The sequence below is a fragment of the Cyprinus carpio genome, unplaced genomic scaffold (genome assembly GCF_018340385.1).
Source record: "Cyprinus carpio isolate SPL01 unplaced genomic scaffold, ASM1834038v1 S000006809, whole genome shotgun sequence".
Lineage (NCBI taxonomy): Eukaryota > Metazoa > Chordata > Actinopteri > Cypriniformes > Cyprinidae > Cyprinus > Cyprinus carpio.
Genome location: NW_024879395.1, coordinates 1,363,485 through 1,385,391, shown reverse-complemented (window position 1 = coordinate 1,385,391; position 21,907 = coordinate 1,363,485). Strand labels below are relative to the sequence as shown.

The 21,907-nt window shown below is 35.3% G+C and overlaps 1 protein-coding gene and 1 long non-coding RNA gene across 2 annotated transcripts in view; both read left to right on the top strand.

The window, feature by feature from the left end:
• LOC109047495 (ribonuclease inhibitor-like) overlaps nt 1–21,907 on the top strand; it is a 168,035-nt gene that overhangs the window by 57,365 nt on the left and 88,763 nt on the right. The window lies entirely within an intron of this gene.
• On the top strand, nt 1,376–3,798 carry LOC122144965. Its single transcript, XR_006159996.1, has 3 exons — nt 1,376–1,607; nt 2,752–2,867; nt 3,740–3,798. It is a non-coding gene; the product is annotated as an uncharacterized LOC122144965 (long non-coding RNA).

The following is a 21,907-nucleotide window of genomic DNA, read 5'->3' as shown; positions in this document are numbered from 1 at the left end:
CACTGTCCAGTTGGAGCGGACCTGACTCACATTTCACTGCTGGTTATATATGCTCTATATAATTGTGTATGTGACAAATAAAAATCTTGAATCTTGAAGTCACATTTATTTAAAAACCAAGAACCAAGAGAAAACATTACCGTCTATAGCGGCAGCAGAGGGCGCTCTATGCTGCTCAGTGCTCTTGTAACCTATCAGATCGGCTGCATATTTTACTATCTGCAGTTTGTAATCTGCAGAATAGGATTTTCTTTTGGGGGGGGCATTTTGTTTGCATTCAGTATTTCTCAGTTGTCTTTAAGTTAATATTTCAGTTAACAGTTTACAGTTGTTTTCAGTTAATGTTTTCAGGGATATGCTACAGGAGCACTGAGCAGCATAGAGCGCCCTCTCGCGGCTGTAGACAGTAATGTTTTCTCTTGGTTCATTTCTCTTGGTTCATGTCAAATTAATTTTGATAAATAAGTCGAACCTGACTATAAGTCGCAGGACCAGCCCAAACTATGAAAAAAGTGCGACTTATAGTCCGGAAAATACGGTATATGCTAAGCTTTGTTCGAAGCTGAAACGTAATTACCTTGTTGAAAAGTTTTTTTTATGATCTGGTGAAAACGCACTAATTTTTCAGTCACATTAACACGGAACAGGAAACACATGAATATTCACGTATGCTCCGCCCAGTGACACCAAATAAATCAGACGCCCGAATATTTCAGAACACCAGTCATCGCTGTTAATCGTTAAGTCTCCAAAACACACAGCAGTCTAACGACAGGAAATCTTTTTACCAGAGATTGCATTGACAGTTGTTTGAACTGGACATTCACAGTTAGACAGGTAACGTTAGATAAAGCCTAGCATCGAGCATTCTACAGTATTTGTTTGTTTGTTAGTTGGTTAAAGAAGAACATAACAAAAATCTGCTATCACTACATAGAATATTTCAGTTCACATATCTAATATATGTGTACATATATATGTGTGTGTGTGTGTGTGTGTGTGTGTGTGTCAGGGCAGGCCGTGTGTGTGTTAGGGCTCCTAAGCAAAATTTTATTTGGGGCCCCTGTTCGCTGCCAATACAACTGATTGTCAATGCGAGATTATTCATAAACTATGAATTTAACTATTCTTCTGTGCAGATTATGGAAGTACGGAAGCGTATTGCATTCACTTGAGAAAAAACGATTTTAATTATCTCAGAATTATGAGATATACATTTTTCTTGAAAAACATTTTTTTTTCACTGTTTTTATGAATTAATGAGTTAATTATCTCAGAATTACAAGATAATTTTTCATGAAAAAAAGTTGGTTTGCTCTGTTTTTCTGAATTAACGAGTTAATTATCTCAGAATTATGAGATACATTTTTCTTGAAAAACATTTTTTTCACTCTGCTTTTATGAATTAATGAGTTAATTATCTCAGAATTATGAGAATAATCTTCATGAAAAAAAATTTTTGCTCTGTTTTTCTGAATTAACGAGATCCCTCAAAATCCTGCGAGAAGCTTTCACCTGCACGAAGTAACGTCAGGCCACAGTTGCTGATGCTAATCAGCCTGACCCTTCAACAACAACAGTGCCAGGTCTACATGGGTTCAGTGCAGGTAAGATAGCTAAGGATTATTTATAGTTTATATGCTCACTACTACTGCCAAATGATATCTGCTACTACTGTTCGCTTAACGACATGTACAACGAGGTTAGAATAGCTGGTTTTAAACATGTAACGTTAATGTTACGGGCATATTTTTTTACTAACTACGTTAACTTAAGTGTACACCATCAACTGCAGTTGGTAGGCTAACTTATGTAATGTTAAGCTAATATTTGTACCGTTAGTCAGCAAAAGAAACCTTAACTTTCAAGGTCGAGGGGATAATTACGTGTGATTTTTTAGGAGGAATATTGCGTTTGTTGGCTAGGATAAGTAAACCACGCTATTTGCTGTAACTATAGTGCTTAATTTGTAAATCAAGAGGTCCTCGAACACAGAGAGGCTGCTGTCAGGGGAGGGAAAAAGTCACGTCAGAAATCCCCAGTGCATCCAGCACGTTGGAGATCGCGACATTACATAACAGTAAACACAAACATTCAGAACTTTGCAGTTTCAGAGCCAGCAGGGATACTATTCCAATTAAGTTTTTGCACGGACGTTTAGCATAGTGTTCAGCGTGCTAACTTACACCAATAATATATTCTGACATTGCTTCGGTTTCTTTAGTTGTGCCCTCTCTTTTGGTTTGTCACTATACATATGTGTCCTGTTATTGTTTTATTGTTGATATTTTCTAAACTGTGTACTAAAATGTGCATTAAATAATTTGGAAACAAAGCTAGCTTTTTGAAGCTTTCCAAAGCAAGCTATATATTTTTCAGAAACTAGATTCCGGTTGTGCAGTGAATCACAGATAAATGAGTACATATAGCCTGTCTCAACACTATTGACCTTGTTCATGAGTCTAGCCTTCTCTACGATTTGAGTAATGTAACTGTTAAAGGTGAGCACATTCAAATGCTTAAGACAGTTTGACTTCCAAGTGATAAGAAAGGCCTATAGTTGCCTACCTATACAGTTTATACTGTACATGAAAAATACATTTTTAGCAACGTTTTGACACTCTTGGCCTTTATTAATGTTCTCGTAAAAAATGCCGAATTACACTTTTGAGGGTACAGTCCTAAATCTGTTTATATTTGTGGTGCAACACATATTTACATAAATGCTGCCTTTTTCCGACATTTGTTCAGGGCCAGCTATGGCTACGTCTTCAAATACCCCCCTCCCACAAGATGACGGTCTGTGGATGTTTCTTCAGAGCTGAGGGATTCCTGAGGAAAATATTCAGAAAATGCAGCAAGATCATGTAGGTGCCAGCACATTCATTCCTGCAATATATTAATTTTAATTGTTTTACATTTTACGGAATCTCAGCAGATTATACAAGTAATCTTCATAAATTGTAACCCTATCACATTTAGTGCCAGTGCTTCCGATTTCTTTTTTATGCCAAGCACACCTGCCTCGCCCAACAATGCATTCATGTCTTCTCTATTCTAGCTCCGTAAAATAAGGTTTATAGGTATCTTTGGGAGTCAATTCACTCTATATTTTGGTCTCTACCCTACATTAACAAGTAACAGTAGTTAGACTGTAACGTGCAGTAGCATCACCATTATACATTCAGGCAAAGTGCTGACTTTTGAAATAATAAATAAATACACAAAATAAAATATTGTGCCTTACCTTACAATTACTGCTTTCCATTTTGTTGTGATTTGATATTGTTTTAAAAAGGATGGAGGTATGTAAGGTTCATGGAATATCAATATTATGGAGTACATAATAGCAGTAATATATGGGAGAAGTGCTTTTCTTGTAACTGAGGTAATAGTGGTTATATAATTAAAGAGGAATACGTGAAAGTAATTAGTCCCCTGCCTAACTTTGATGTCAACTGTTAATACACTATTTTCAGCATCATTATGTCACTCAAACTTCATTGTTATGGTTACAACCATTTTTTTAGACAGCAGTTTTTGTTTTAAATTATTTAATATTTTAGCTCCTTTTTATTCCCATGCGAAAAAAGAAACAAGCAAGTGAAGAAAAATAGAAATAAATTGCTGATTTGTAGCTACTGCTATAAATTAATCTTTCACTCATATGGAAAGATAGCCATCTCTTAGATTTAAGATAACAAATATGTCTTACTGTATTGTTTTGTTTTCATTACAGATTGACAGCTCGGTAGTTGGAGAAATAGATGATACCACTATGACTGCTTACATTCCAGCATATGGTGATAGGATTGCTACAAGGCATTTCTGTATGGAAAAACAGAGAAAAGGTGGTGATGATCTAAAAAGACTGTCCTTATTTGAAAAACAAGAAGAAAGATGGGCACATTGACAAGCACTAAAGACACAGATCAAGATTTTGAGGAGGAGCATTCTATGCAGCCAACAAAGATACATCTGAGAAATAAAAAAAGGGCCGTGAAGAATGACAAGGAAAATAGAACTAGGATGGATACACGACAAGAAAAAAGTGAGAAACGCAAAATGGTGGAGGAACCAGATTTCTTGATATTTCCTAGAAAGCAACACAAAACAGAGATTCTATCACAAGCTAAAAAACTATTTTTCCCCAATGAGAAATCGAGAAAGGGAAAGTGGGAAGAGTTTAGTCACAAACATTGTTGACTTTCAAGGAAGCATAACTGATGAGGATGTTAGTGTGGGAGAGCTCTATGAGACACATAAATTGGGGATTTTAAGATTTTACTTGTTCACAGAGCACCTGACAAATGGAGATGAAGTGTTCCCAGAGATGACAGAAGGAACTGATGAACAGACAGATGCAGCGAGGGCTAAATGAGTGACAGAAAAACATCCGAATATACAACAGAAGATAATGAGCAACTGACACAAAAAAACACACATGACAGTGAAACAGGACACACACTGTGGAAGCTTTTGTCTCTACTGCTGTAGAGATTGTTGATCTTACATCTTTGTGTGATGAATCGGAGGTCATTTTTGGCCCTTTGCAAGGTGGACCATTTTCAGAAGATCTTGATGACACAATCTTACATGAGCCTATAGAAGAGGCACAGATAAACATCAACGCCTACAGCTCAACTCCTGTCCATTCTGACACAGTGCCTGCTGGCCCATTAAGCCCTACTTATGAACTTTTGCATGTGACAGTGAAACTCCACAGAGTCAATCTCTTAGAGGAACTGATTACCCAATTCAAGGATGAAGCGATGATGTCCTACTCTGTGAAATACAGCTTCATTCATGAAATGGGGGCAGATGCTGATGGCGTGTCCAGGGATGTATATGCTGCCTTCTGTATAGAGTTTTTAGACTGTGCAGCAGAGGGTGCAGATGTGAGGGTGCCATCACTATCCCCAAAATGGCAAGAGGAAGAATGGAAATCTGTTGGTAGGATAATGGTCAAGGGATTAAAAGGACCATGGATATTTTCCTTCTCGGGGGGACTGGCCCTTTACAGCAGCAATCACATTTGGTGAACACACTGTCTCACCTGATTTATTGTTTGACTCACTAATGTTGTATCTTAGTCAGTCTGAGCGCGATCTCTTGTCCACTGCTTTGCAAGACGCCCTTGATGGTGATGATGAAGATGAGCTTCTTGATCTTATGGATCGCATGGGAGTAAGAACAGTACCAACACAAGAGAACTTGAAAGCTGTGCTTCTCCAAGTGGCCCACAAGCAAATAATCCAGCAACCAAAATATGCACTGGATAACATTGCAGCAGTCGCAGGACCGACTCTCAGGGAGTTCTTCCCCAGTGTGCTGGATATGCTGCAAAATGAGGATCTTAAACCATCAACCCGAAAGGTTTAAAGTTGATCACAAACGGCCTCTCCAGCTACTCCAGCAGAGAACCAAAGTTTGCGAGTTTTTACATCAGTACATCAGGGGATTGGATGAGAGAGGCCTCCGGAAGATGTTGAGATTCGTGACAGGGTCTGATGTCATCTGCGTTAAAGACATTCAAGTCATATTCACCCCTTTGGAAGGGTTATCAAGGCGGCCTATTGCACACACTTGTGGCCCAACTTTAGAGCTGCCATCAACTTACAACAGCTATCCTGACCTCCGAGCTGAAATGGAGGCTATACTGTCCAGCAACTTTTGAGTTGCATCTGTTTACCTTTAGATAGTGTGTGAATGTGAGACCGAGCACATAGGGGAAGTAATTAACAAGGTTTGTTAATATAAGGTCCACTTAAACAAAAAAACAATTATAAGCCCTTTACACAATGTAATGTTATAAATGCATGTGGATACATTTAAATTTTTAAGTGATTTAGATACATGTACGAATATTTTTAAATGTACTTTATGTTAAGCCATCATTTCTGTTAGCAACAGTTTTCAATGTTTTAGGAGCATACTTTTTGTTGGACAAATTTAAAAATAAAAGCTTGAAATGTAAAGTTGCATTTTCATTGAGAAATTATAATTAACTTGGACCCTGAGGTAATGTCAGCTTATGTAAAAAATCTTAATATTGGCAGTGTTTGGAAATCTGTTCGTTCTAACATATAGCACTGTACCATTAGAAGGTGTTTCTGCTTTTTACAAATAAAAAAAGCACAGGTTTCTCTCTTGTTTTGTACAAATGTTTTCAAACAAATTGGGTCTTTTCTGCAGATAACCACACATGGATCTTGTCTTCACACAGTAGAATTACTGAGTTTTGACAACTGCACTGCAGTTCCTGCATTCACCAGCACCCTTTGGACAACACTATTTAAACAGTCATCTCTACATTACCAACATTACCAAATTGGCCTATTTCCTACATGCAACAGTAAAACTATGCACTGCACTGGTTTAGCATGTATTTATATGATGCCAAATAATTGTGTAAAAAAGTGCTTTATGTGCAGCCCAGAGACACATGATAAACAAGATACAATAATATGTTTGATTTAAAGGCCATCCAAACATCATGTAGGTTGCCCTGTTTACAATGAGCCCAAAGTGTGTCAGACCACATCTGGTGATACGAAATAGTTCCACCATAAGGACAAATGTGCCATTTTTGACAATGGCAACATGTGATACCTTTCATTTGCAGGTACCGGATTGTTCCCAGTTCTGTGGTTGAGATGTACTTTTTACATAATGATGAATAAAAAGAGATGATATGGAGCTCAGTTGGGAGATGTCAATTATGAAAGAGTTGTCTATTATTGATGCTTAAACACAGTACTTCTGTCAAACATTTACAGTGAATGTCATGGTATATAACCTTTTCCATCCAAACTGCAATTCTGTTGTTTTTTTTTTGGCTATGAGTGGGTGCTCACATTCAGTCATTTGATCCAGTAGAACAACTTGTGATTATTAAATTTGGGTACGTATGTAAGCACGTAAGAACATGTAAAGATCAATGGCTTCCTCTGGAGAGGTTGGTGGATGAAGACTGTTTTCTGCCATGGCAAGGCAACAAATGTCAAACACTGTATTATCACAGGGATATGGTCCTCTCTCACGACATTCCTCCCTACAAGCCTGTATCTTCTGTTGGGATGCCTCTTTAAGGTACTCCCTAGCACCAAAAAGTTGAGGTAGGGTGTACATCATCACTGGACGTCCACCTGGAGACACAGCATTTCTGGATGGGCGAATTCTGTGAGTGTTCCAGAGGTGAACAACATCCTGCAGTTCTCTCTAAATATAAAGAAAAAGAAGTGGAAAATAAGAAAATTAGTCACACACCATTGCAATACCACCTGCAGGCAAAATAAAAAAAATTCTTATGGTCCAGTATGATACAGTAGAGCCGTTTCTCAAACAGTTTCATGGATGTTTAAATTCTATATTGAAAAACAATAAATCTCTGTATGTTAAGATTTGTGTTATATGATCAGGGTCAGATAAGTCATCCCTCTCTCACATACTGTGTCCCACTAATGCAGAGAAACAATTTTCTTTTCCCCAAAAAATGTACATAAAAGTACCAGAATGAAATGAATAAAAGCAGGCTACTTCATAGTGCGGTAAATTTTCCTTGTCAGTGTTTTACTATTATGATGTTTTTGGGTTAACATTAGATAGCAGTTTGTGCAACATCCATATAACAGGATTAATATTACAGCTGCATTAATGTTTGTGTTGCATTTATTGTGTGTAGATGTAGGCTGCTGCTAATTCTAACTACTTATACTGAGATCCACTTATCTCTTTTAAAAGTCAATTATATGTAGGAAAAATTGTGATCTACAAATTAATTTAATAATCTAAATAATAACTAATGGTTATCGCCCATTTGCTTCTGTTATGGAACAGTTTGTTAGACCTATGAAATGAGATAATTATGCTGCATGTCACAACATTTTGGCCGTATTGACAAAATCTATAGCTGAATAACATATCACAACTTACATTTGTCTAAAGCACATTTCTTACCTCTATTATTTCAAGACATGTGAACTGTATTAGACTTTTGTCTAGGAAGTCACCGGAGAAGTCGTCAGAATCTTTTAGATCTTGAAATAGGTTGATCCAGAACTGTGCATGCTGCTTCCTCAAAAATCCCCACCAGTGCTCTATCCGTTGGTTATGATTGCTTGAGCCATACAAATAGCAATTTCTCAAATAGTCCATATGATCATGTCTCAAGAACATCTGCATCTGTTCCCGCTGTAACAATTCTCTGTCCCTAAGTCTGAGCGAATTCGGGTGGCTTCCCATTCCTTGATAAGACCGCATCAATAAAGTATCCAGCGATGACCTTGGGCATCACTACTTGTAGAGTATGCATGTAGCCATATTATCATTCGTGAAAAACCCGTCGATGCCACCATTGATGCAGATCCCATATAGGTTTGAGTTTTCATATGAATCAAACATGCCATAAAAAGTTAGGGGCCGGATTATGATACAAACGTCGCCGAAGACGATTCCGGCGCCTCAGTTGCACTCCATGGGGATCCAGTATTTTCAACATTGTGCCTGATAGTCTCTTGTGTCACCACATATCCAGTCTGAATGCATTTCAGATGCATCATCTTATATCCGTGAAGCATACCATATCGGTTCAACTGATCCTGGAGAAACACAGCAATGTCAAACAGATCAGAATGTTTCTTTTCGTCTGAACAGACAGCAGTCTTGAGGTGTCTGCGCAAAGGTGACACACTAATAACAATACCAATTTATATTACTTAAAGACAGCAGTATTTCCCAATGTCTCAAACCCAAAGTAAAATAAAACGGGATTAAACTGAAAGGTGGGACATGTTTACTTCCATGCAATCCAGCTAAAATAGAGCTCCTGGTCCAAGGACAAAATTTTGAGGTGGATCCCATTAATTCAGCAAAAAACAGAACAAAAAAATATATATATTTTTTTAATGAAAAATGATCTCATAGTTCTGAGATAATTAAGCATAGCTCAATAAATTCAGAAAACGGGAGCAAACAAAATACATTTATTTCAAGAAAAAATTAATCACAATTTTGAGAAATTTAAAGTCATTAATTCAGAAAAACAGAGGTAGATTTTTTTCTCAAGTGAATGCAATACGCTTGCGCATTTAACCAAAGCCCTCAAGTTCATTTTGTTTGTTTTAGCTGTGTTGCTTTCATCATTTATCACACCAATATCTATTTACTAATTAGTTATTTTAGGAGCATTTAATACATACAATATGAAATATATTGGAAAATATATTGTAAACATTACAAATAGTGATCAAAAAAAAAAAATTAAACTTGATTAATAAAAATCATATATGACTGTAAAAAGGTCATTAAAACCGCAATACAAAATATAACACAACAACTGGTCCAATTTTCACACGCAAAAAATGTTAAGCAAATGGACTATTCCCAAACGTGACCTTATATTCTCGTGCTGACACTGTCAGACACCACTTGGTTATCGCTATATGGCAATAGGCCACTGATCTATATATGATATTCTATATTGATAGATCAGGCAATAGGCCCTTTTCACAGTGAGTCAGCTAACTTCCGCTTTTTGTCGCGAAGCAGTGTATCTATACGTCCATTATACGTTTTACGCCAGAGACTTCTCGGGAAAATGTGGGAAAAACTTGTAGTATGAATTCGCGTTAGGTAAGATTAAGACTAATAATGTTAATGTACTTACAGTCGGGTTTCCTCTTGCGAACGGTTTTCTGCATCTGCTTTAGATGGGTGGCTTGCTTGATTTTTAGATTTGTACAACGATTATGTGTCCACACAAAATAACGTACTTGTTATTTTGTTTACATTCCTTGGATAATTTGGGAGTACACTGTGTAAATTAAATTCACCTTATAGTTCGGCAATAAAAAGACAAACAACTTGATTTTGTTTTTATTTACTATAGGAAAATGAGATGGACACAAGTCCAGATTTTTATATTAAATCTTTTTTTTTTTTTTTTTTACTACATGGGAAGATTAACATCCATAAAGACAAGTGGTCTGAAAAGAAAACTATCCAGTTCAAGAATAAATGGCTTAATATTTGAAAACAATTCAAAAAGGACGACCGGCCGCGTAGTTTCTACATAACTTTGGACTTCTACAATTACTTCCTCCATTCAATTTCGCTTTAACTACATATACCGTGTTTTTACTTTGTGAATTATTATTGATTATTAGATCGATCGTATTTTATTTTCGTTATAGGGCTATATGCAATGTGATCTTTAAAAACACAGCTGACCTGCGTTTTTATTTACACAAATGCTGGCACTCTGTTTTTAACTAAAAGCTTTTTATATAAACTTGATATTTATTTCTAAATTACATTAAATAATAAAACGGAAAATTAATGACCCCATTTTATTGATATTCAAATAGTACAAGCTTATGTTGAACTATTCTTGTACACCCATTTTATTGATATTCAAATAGTACAAGCTTATGTTGAAATAGTGTTTTTTTTTTTTTTTTTTTTTTTTTTACCACATGTAAATGTCTAAAAACGTTTGTTTACTTTAAAAAAATTATCTAAACCAACTTCATCTAACTGCCAATAAAGACAGCAAACAGTGCGCGAGAGACGCGGGAATCAGTGACTGCAGTGCCTCCGTTTTTCAACTCTTCCCTCGACTTCAAGCGGCAAATCTCGCCGATCGGTATTTGGTAAGTTCGTTTTAAGATGCCAGACGCCTCTCCCAGACTGTGGACGAGAGAATAGACAGCAGCAGTCATCCTCCAATCGTATTTGTGGCAGTTGTACAAGCGTCTGGGCGAACTCTAAGATGGTAGCGATAGCGCTTTACTATGCTAGCGGAAGTAAGAACCTGGCTGCATCCGAAAACTGAAAAATGCTGCCTTCAGAGTGACGCATTCCAAGGTAGGAAGGTATCAAGGCACGTTCCGAATTCAATATTAGCTTCAGTTCCTGTCTCCTGAGATGCCTTCATCTTGCCGATTTTTGAAGGCAGCATAGATGTATCGGTCCCGTGTACTTGGTGGCCAACGGATTTTCGTTTTAAAAGGAAAAAAACAAAAACGAAAAAACGGATCGTTTCCCAATTTCCATTAGTAAATATGAAAACAAAAAACGGGAAAACAACAATACATTATTCTTTTTTTGATATATTAAAAGACGGAAACAAAACGAAAACAATCTCGTTATCCGATTGTGTTTATAGATGGAAATCGGAAATCAAAATACGTATAAATCCGTGTATCGAATTCGTTCTTTCGTTTTTTCTAATTGAAACCAAAATGAAAAAATAAAAAAAGACTTGAAATTTTTTTTTTTTTTTTATTTTTTTTTTTTTTTTTTTTATTTTGTTTTGTTTACACGTTTCCCGATATTCAATTTTTGGCTATTATCAAAAATCTAAAAAAACGGATAACGAGCGTGTGTGCGTTTCACTTTGGTGTTTCATCGTCTCCCAACAAACATGAGACGTCTATACGACGTGCAGATCAAGTCTAAATTGCGTCGTTCCCCGGTCGGTCTGGACCGTATCTGGACATCTACTCGACGTGCAAATCCGGTTCATATCTGGACGTCGATCTACGACGTCTCTTGGACGTCAACACGAGGTTCAAAATTTGACCGTCGGTCTCTAAGGATTTTCTTGGACGTCTGTTCAACGTGCAGAACAGGTTCAGGAAATCGACATAACTTTTTATTTTTTTATTTTTATACATATAACAAAGCAATCCTTTGATTTCTGATTTAAATACATAGCCTACTTCTGAAACATTTAGGTGTCAACATAATGTATATATAAAATTATTAAAAAATAGGCCTAATTAAAGTATCATAATGTGACCATATAAATCTTACATGGATTTATTTATTTATTTGAGTGGTATTTTTCACTGGAGCATTGACAGAAACAGCAGTTTATATCTGTATTAGAATCTATAAATTAAATATAGATAATTAAATAAAGTTAAAATACATTAAAATATATTAAAGTTGAATATATTTAAATAGATAATTAGATTGAAATAATATTATATCCTATGAAATAATTAAATAATAAATATTTAACACATATATTTAAATTAAATGAAATTCAGTGTATTTAAACGTGCGCTGGCCACGAGGGGCGTTAACGTGATGTTACGTGAGTGACGTAAACGTGATGGCAAAAAAAAAAAAAAAAAAAAAAAAACGTAAACGTGATGGCGCAAACAAACCACGAAGATGGGAGAATAATTCTGTTTATTACAAAAGACTGAAGATATAACTGCCGCCATCCTTTAATTTATTTATTTCTACGTTGAGGACACTTTATAAACCTACAGAGATACCGGACCCAACGAACGACCTTCACAACGGGATGGAGCTAATTAACGTATAATGGTTAACTTAGAAATTCAAACAGTAACCGTCATCTGACAACTGTGTTTGAGCCCAAAGGTAAGAATAAATGTGCTTTTATTCGTCGTTTTATCAATCTAATGTTTAATTTCACTTCAGTTTTAATATTTCCAATTATTTTATTTGGATTATAAAGATTATATATTTTCAAATTCCTCTTTTTGTAATTGTACATAACGTTACTCCTGTTGGTTATTTTGAGGTGGTCCAAGTTACAGTCTGAGGTAAAATTATGATGATCCTTTTTAACTATAATATATATATATATATATATATATTCGTGCAGGTGGGGCAGTGTTCAGGAAGGAAGGGTCTAGGTAAGGGGCGGAGTCCGGCGGTCGCACATGCTCCCCTGTTCGGTCCGGAGCGCAATTGCTAAGCAAAGATTGCTATTCCTAGCAATCTTTGTTGCATTACATGGTGACAGTTCACAGTTGCACTTTTCAAGTTTTTTATCCAAGATTAAGATTTTGGGTCTTAACAATCTTTTCTTTCAGTATCTTAATTTTAAGACCCCTATATGATTCCATTCCAGCAATATTGGAGTCCCAGTATGGTTGCTGAGATGTGGGGTCACTTTACATTCAATTGATACTTTTCTTTTTAAATAGAAATGTCTGTAGAATAATTTTGAAACTAGAATTGTAGTTTGTTTCCCTCTGTTAAAACAATTGCATAAAACATATATGTGCTAAATTATCACTGAGAAGGATGTTGAGACATCTTTAATACTTCGTGAGTTATAGGCATGCAAAACCTCAGAAATAAAAAAAACAAGAAAAAAAAAAAAACACACCAAATTGATTTTTTTCCCATTTTTGAATGGCCACCATTGGCATATGATGCAACAAAGAGAGCCCAAATTCTACACGTATTCCTTCAAATATTGATCTACGAAGATTAACAATATTTCAGGGGGGGAAAAAAAATCTGGTATTTATTGTTTGTTTTCTCATTGTGATCTCCACTGTGTGTATTTCTTTATATATATATATATATATATATATATATATATATATATATATATATATATATATATATATATATATATATATATATATATAGCTGAGGACCTGTAGTTGACGCGGAATGACCCTCAAACAGTCTTCAAAATATCATCTTTTGGTTACCACAGAAGAAAACTTATACAAGTTTTAAAATAACATATAGGTAAGTAAATGACAACATAATTTTCATTTCTGGGTTAAATATTCCTTAAGGGTAGCACAAATCAGCTGGAATGTAAAAGGATATGGTTGATCTTTGTTGACCAGGGATGGGGGAAGTTTTTGTTCACCCAAAGAATTACCACCCTTTACACCAATAGCAAGGGTCCCAATATAGTATAAATATCATTATTCCTAAGGACCAGATGAAGAAGATATTATTATTCTCGTTGATAGCTGTAAATGTTGTGCTTTTCCTTGACTGAAGTACTTTGCCTACCACATAAGACCTGCATTTTGTTTTTGAAAGATTTTAATATTAAAAACAAGGTGATATAATTTTACTATATACCAAGATCTCTAGTCAATGGATCTTAACAGTTCAAGTGGAACCTTTCAGTAAGGGTAAAAATGGGCTTAGTCAGGGTAGAGATGCCATATTTGCAATTGTGATTAAAAATTAGGCTGTGTGGGATAGGCATAAAGTCGGTTTAAAAGGTTATACCATATAAATGTTCTAGAATAGAAAAAAAGCAATAATATGCAAGTGCTATGACAAGTTTTTAATAAAAAAAACATTACATTTAAAAAGTTTAAAATATTTACTATATATTATATAATATAATAATAATAATAATAATAATAATAATAATATATATAATGGTAATAATATACTTATTAACATATCATATAATATAATGTAATATAATATCATATAATAGTATATTATTATCATTATTGGGGGCAAAGTGAACTTTTTGATGTGTGAAAACAAATTGGGTAAAAGGGGTTGACAATTGTTCTAATGTACCATGCCATCCTTTATTTCATAAAGGCTCAGAGTTGATTCAGAAGTGTTTTTATTCAGAGGTGGGATGTTGCCCTCTGAACTATTGGGCAGCTCATCTGGTCCTCCGTAAAGTGTGCTCTCAAAAGGTGCAGAAGGTCTGTTAAGAAGAGATGGACCTGCAACCAACCAAACAATGGTAGGGACAAATATGTTAATACATTAAAATAAAACGGTGTGAAGTCATATTCTATTTGAGTGTAAAATATCACTTCATTACTTGAAGATGCACTATGCATCTCTCTCTCTCTCTCTCTCTCTCTCTCTCTCTCTATATATATATAGATATATATATATATATATATATTCATACCAAGTACTGTGTATATATCTATTTATATATCTCTCTATGTATAATTTTTTTTTTTATTTACAATAATACATATTGTTATGCTTCAGTCATATTCTAAAATGTCTTAAAGTTCCACACTCTAGATACTCCATAATGACAAAACAAAAACCAGAGTTTAGATAATCCAAATTACCAAAACAACACAAGTGTAGGGACAACTCTGTGAGTGTCCATAGATTGTCCCAGTCAGAGCCTGGATTTGAACCCAATCTAACCTCACTGGAGAGAACTTAAAATGGCCATCCATCAAGATTTGGAACAGTACCTGTTTTTGAGAAGGCTCTTTGTAGCACTTCATTTAGGTTCTGCTGCATTGTAATGTTTAAGGCTTTTGTATGTAGCCAGCTCTACAATCAGATCCTCTTTCTCCTTTTCCAATTCAGCTAATCCTTAGTATTGTAGAGAACAAGAAACAGAAAAAAGTTTTTCTCGTCAGATTTTCATACTAAGATTCTGAAATTTTCATTATTAAGAATTTCTTATTATAGGCTATGTTTGTAAACAAATGGAAATTGTTAATTATTCATAAACTCTTACTTATGTTTGAATTCTTCCTGTAAGTCTTGCTTTTGTTTCTTTATGTATCAGTATTTTCTTTGCAAATCCTCATATGTTTTTTTGAGGTACAACTCAGTGGCGCCCCCAGATTAAAATTTTAATAGGGGTGGCCAGATGAGGCCACAGTAAATCTTGGGGTGGCACATCAAAAAATAAATAAATAAATAATATATTGACAAAAAAATGATATCTCTGTGATTTCTGAGATTTTATTGATAACGAAAATTAGACAATATTTTGCTGTGTGTGTTATTGTGCTGATATCTTATTTCTAAGTGTGCTGACAGCTGAGGCTTTTTTTTTTTAACCTTTACGCCATTTTTTTCTAAAAGTGTGCACCATCTTTTAAGTCAGACACTTGCATTTGGGCTGTTACCAAGCAAATGCAAATCAGTATCAACAAAATTGATCTTTGCAATGCAGAGAAAACAGAAACTGCATCTGAAGTGCCATTTAGATGTTTTTACACACTGTTTTAATGGAGCTCTGAGGGACATGGAATACTTTAACCTGGAGTTACAAATTAATAAATATGTTTTGATATTTTAAACATAAAACATTGAAAACTGATGTTTGAAATGTGTTTAAAAAATGAAATGGTACCTTAAATGTGAAATTAAAACAGCCAGTAGGTGGCAGCGAGTCACTGTTAATAAGTTGAGTCATTGCGATTGAACCGACTCATTTAAAGGAACACTCCGACTTTTTGGGACTTTAGCTTATTCACAGTATCCCCCAGAGTTAGATAAGTCCATACATACCTTTTTTCATTTCTGTGCGTTCTGTAAGTGTTATTTGACGCACCCACCGCTAGCCTAGCTTAGCACAAAGACTGGATGTGAATGGATAATGCTAGCATAGTAATCCCAATAAGTGACAAAATAATGCAAACATTTTCCTATTTACATGTTGTGATCTGTATAGTCACAGCGTGTACAAATAACAAGGCTATATGAGACAGAGACCATTTTAATCGTATAAATACTGGGAACTATATTCTCACTAGGCGTAGGAGCACAGCTTACGTTACTTGGGCAGAGTGATTAGCGCAGCACCCGAGACGCGCCGTGTGGTGAGGAGCAGAGAGTTTGCTCAGAGTTGGAGTAATAGAGTCAGCAATTACTAGATAGTACATTTATAGTGTACAGTCATGGGTGTTCGCTGTATTGTAAAGAGCTGCGACAATAAACAGGGGAGACCAGGCAATACTATGATGTTTCATAGAATTCCAACCAAAAACGCTGACCTGATGAATCGATGGCTACTTGTTCTGGGTATAGTTCCAAACACACCTGTTAAACACCATCACGAAGTATTTCGTTTGCTCTGAACATTTTAACTGTAGACGACTATTTTGAAAAAATGCAAGTTGCCACACGGACCATGAAACGTGTGCTAAAGGATACAGCTATCCACTCGATAATAAAGACAGGACAAATTGGATCACCTGTTGCTGCGGTAAGTGTTCCGTTATGTTTTGAGATGACTAACATTAGCCATACTGTAACAGTGCCATGCTAATGTAATATAACCTTAGTAGTGACACTATTACGTGAATAGTGGCTTCGTGTATCCCCTTTATTGTTATTATTGTGTTGTCGTGAACACACTGTATCGCTCAATAACAAATGAGCGGCGCTAAGGACTAATACATTCAACTTGCTAATGAATTGGGGGGGGATTGGGCAGTTTTCTTTTTTGAGAAAATGTTTGTGAAATAGTAGGCTAACATTACTGTCTGTGGGTTCATTGTGCAAAAACTATTTGCCTTGTGCTATTACTTTCCCCATATTCGTGGCTATTGTAATGCAATTATCTAACATTACTGTATTATATGCTGTTGAATATATTTGGTCAGCTGTAATAAATTGCATTTCAAATATATCAATTCCTGTAATAATTCTTTATACATTTTCTGTGATAATTATTAATCAGGATGAGATGAGTGTTCTACAGCACTTTGTAACTCCTCGTCTGTGTATCCTGGCTCAAAACTATATCGTTCTGGATATTGGTTTTATACACAGTAAAATTACTCTGAGTCTGACAATTCCTCAAAAATCAGCCATGATCACGAGTCACGTCTAGCTAGTTAGTCACGTTTGTTTTGTTTACGGAACCATCAACAGGGCGTCTCGTGTGCTGCGCTAATCACTCCGCCCAAGTAGCCACTCCGCCCAAGTAACGTAAGCTGTGCTCCTACGCCTAGTGAGAATATAGTTCCCAGTATTTATACGATTAAAAATGGTCTCTGTCTCATATAGCCTTGTTATTTGTACACGCTGTGACTATACAGATCACAACATGTAAATAGGAAAATGTTTGCATTATTTTGTCACTTATTGGGATTACTATGCTAGCATTATCCATTCACATCCAGTCTTTGTGCTAAGCTAGGCTAGCGGTGGGTGCGTCAAATAACACTTACAGAACGCACAGAAATTGAAAAAGGTATGTATGGACTTATCTAACTCTGGGGGATACTGTGAATAAGCTAAAGTCCCAAAAAGTTGGAGTGTTCCTTCTGGGGGATACTGTGAATAAGCTAAAGTCCCAAAAAGTTGGAGCAGAGATGCAAAACAGTGGCTGTGTTTGGAATGATTTTTTTTGTTTTTAGAAATAGAGCGCAAAAAGTGAATATGTTGTCTAAAACGTAAAAAACTTTTGATATTAACTTCTTGTTTATTGAACTGTTGTATGAAATCAATGTCACATTTGCAATTATGCAGACTTCTGGAGAAAAACGTCACTCTTCGTGTGATAGTAACTATATTAAATGATATATAAGTTATATAGATCTAAAATTAATAGATTTAAAATAGATTTAAATTAATAGTAGCCACTGCAAATCATCCTAGGGGTGGCCAGAGTTAATACGGTAGTGTATGTTTGAGCAGACTTAAGGGTCAGATTGATCATGTATTTAAAATAAATCTTTTATGCTCACCACTGCTGCATTTTTATTTGATTAATATACAGTAAAATAGTAATATTTGAAATTACTAGGGGTGACCTGACTAAGGTTTTTTCTTAGTCGAATCTGAATTTTCGAATCTTGCTGATATTCGACTGATAGTCTAATTATATGTTTGGGGCAAAATACATGGAGTCAAGTCAGACATTCGACAGTCATAATTACTGATCTTAACACACAGGGAAAATGTGTAATGAACGCCTCGCAGATACAAACAGGGTAAATAATAGTTCATCACTGATAGCTCTTTTCTATTTCAGAGACTGAAAATCATTGATAAACCACAAGGTAATTGTAACTTATTTCAAGAAGAATCATAAGTATAACAAGAATAAAAGAAAATGCCATCTGTAACTTAATATTGCTTCTTATTTTTAAGTGTGCTGAAAGTCCTCATTAAACGCATAGCTTTCTTCTCATCTTTGTGCATTTTTCAGATGTTGTGCATATTTATTTTTTTAACGTTGTTTAACTTTTTAACATCATAATATTGGTTGTCTTCTTAGCTCCAACCCCAAGTAAGCAGACCTGGGCAGCTGATCAAGGATCACCAGAAACTCTGGCAGAACGTTGGTCCTCCAGCCCAGGACTGGACACACCAGTGTTGTAAGTCATCAGTCTAGAAATCATCCTGCCTCTTTGAAGTGTCATGTTCAGAATATATTGCAGGAGATCTCAACATTGTCTCTCAAGGTCCACTTACACGCAGAGTTTTGCACCAACCTAGTGCAGTGGCACCTGAACACATTAATCAAGGTCTTCAGTTTTACTAACTATAAAGTCTCAAACAGTGGTGAGTGAGATCAGGTGTGGACCTAAACTCTGGGTGTGTATCACTTAGGTCCCTTGCTCAGAAGTCAGTGGTTAAGGGCTGCCTCAATCACCTTTTTTTTTTTTTTTTTTTTTACAGTGCACTGAAATGTTTACTCCCTACAAAAGCTGTGAAAACCAGGAAGCATCGATGCTCAATATGTTCCCTTATAGGTTCTGAAGTAGTTCTGAAGCTCACAACTTAAAGAGATAATTCGCTATAAAATTACACTTAATAGATTTTTAAAAACACAAAACCAATATTATATTTCAGCATAAACATATCACTAGACAGGTAATATCTAATCTAGTAAACATTTCCAATTTATTTATGACTTAAATCTTGCACAGACATAACAAAGTATTTTATCATAAAGGGCTGTAAATAGTATTAAAAAAAGATATCAGTTTTACTGTTGTGCAGTAATGTCAGTAGTGATGTTGTACAATGAGGACAGAAATAGTCACCAGTGTATAGTCAGCCACAGTGCTTACCAGTGCCAGAATTCATGTACACAATATATTAATTCACAACCTAGCGAACTGTGAAGCTGATTGAGACGTAACCTCTGAATGACAGTGGACCTTAAGCCTGCTCGGCAGCATGTCTCTGAAAGTAATGGGAGTTACCAGATCAGGGTGATTTTAGACCATGATACCTGATTGGCTGACGTCATAGTGACGGTAGGTTTAGGAAATTAATGTGGGTTTGGGGGTTGGTTTTTTTTTAGTGATTTTTTAGAACCATGGGTTTGCAGGACACCCACAAAGTCATAAATGCCCACTTTTGCTCTGCAGAGACCTAAGTCTCACTTTAAGGGCCAGAGTTGACAACCCCTGACATAATGATTAGTTAATAATCCCTCATGAAGAATGAGTACACTTTAATTTGTACATTTTGGACAACCCATTGTTTTTGTATTATTTTTTTTTTTTTTTTTTTTAAATTTACATTTTAATTATTGTTTTCTTTCTCACTTTAGATGCTGGAGAAAAAACAGCGAAAAAACATGACTCATTAATCCAGAATTGGGATGGAGGAAGGAGCAGAAGAACCAGAAGATCAGAGATCAGGCAGAGATCTACTGGTGCCCTGTGGGAACCAATTTACCAAACGTGTTAGTTAAAACAAAGATTTTCATCACTCACTTTCATGTTGTTCCAAGCCGGACTTTTGTTCATCTTTGGAGCATAAATGCAGAACTTTTTAATGAAATCTGAGAATTTTTTTATTTATAAAATAACACATTCATGAGAGCACCATGAAGCATCAGTGTTGCGTTGGCGTGAGAGCTGGCCATCTCATGGTACTTTTGTGAAAATCTGTTGGGGATACATCATTTCTGAATACATATCTGTTGGGCTGTTTTTTTTTTTATTTTCAATATTTTAAAGATTTATTGTCTCGAAAAATTATGTTTATACAGAAAGATGGATTCATTTGATAAGTTACAGTAAAGACTTTTAAATTTGCAATATTTTAATCTAAATAAATACTGCTCTTTTGCAAGCTCTGTTAAAAAAAATACTGATAAATTTATATATATTTTTTTATTTATTTATATTTATTTGTATTTTTTTTTGTTTTATGGTTTACTGTAAAGTGTTAAGCAGAACACCTGTTTTAAACATTGATAATAATCATAAATGTTTCTTGAGCAGCAAATCATATTAGGAAAATTCAGTTAACAGGGATAAATTACATTTTACAATGCATTCACATAGAAAACAATTATTTCTGTAGTTATATTTCACAATATTACTGTTTTTTACGGTCTGTTTTAATCAAATGAGGCTTAAGATGTGATCAAGAAAGTTTTTTGTTTTTTTTACATTAGAGATGTATTTAATGTGTCAATAAATGTGTCAATATACTCTTGTAAATTGTCTTATTTTGACTAATTATGAATATGAAATAATTCACGGTTTTAATTAGGCCTGAAAATACTTCTTTTCAACTTTAACTTTACAACCACATTTAGACATAGTTTGGACGTGTTTTTATAAATGTCTTTTCAACGACCTGAAAAAGACGTCTTTTCAACTTTTATCTTTCAACCAAATTTTAACGTTGTTTAGACGTCTGCCAATGACGTCTTTTCGACGTCTTTTCAACGAGTTTTTGTATATGTTTCTTAGAATTTGGCAAGAGTTATATGTCAATATGAAACAAACATGCAGTAAGAAAGAACCTCAGGATGTCAGGCATTTACAATATGTATATTTTAAAAATTATCCAGAAACAGGAACAAAAATAATGCCATGTTGACCTTTCAAATTATACAGAATGTACTTTATACTCTCCACACTCCAGTCCAGCAGGTGGCGGTATGAACAGTTTAGCTGCTCTACCAGTTAAACCCACCGAAGAAGACGAAAGTGAAAGTAATAGTACAAAAACAAAACTACACCAAGAGAAAAACGTTGGTTGGCTTTGATTCATATCAGGTTCCAGAAAACATTTTACAGGCTCTACAAAATGTAACATTTACGAACATTTATATAATCCACAATTCATCTTCTCCTTACAGATCACAAGAATGTATTGACAACCCGCGCTCAGCATCGCTCACTCCGCCCCAGTGGACATGTGCGCCTTGTGCGGTCATTTGGCAAATGAGAGCGAACGTCAGAACGTACAGTCAACGCTGTTAATCATTACCAGTCTGAGTTAATGCAAATTCTCTTTTTACCGGATTGAAACTTTGATTTGGAATCAAGATGACAAAAAACAAGTGTGAATAAGGACCGAAAAAACATTGGAAAGTGTGTCTTCTTCGTGCACACGGATAATTTGTGGTAGTATTTCTTAGTCTACAGTTATCTGGCAGAATAAAGTA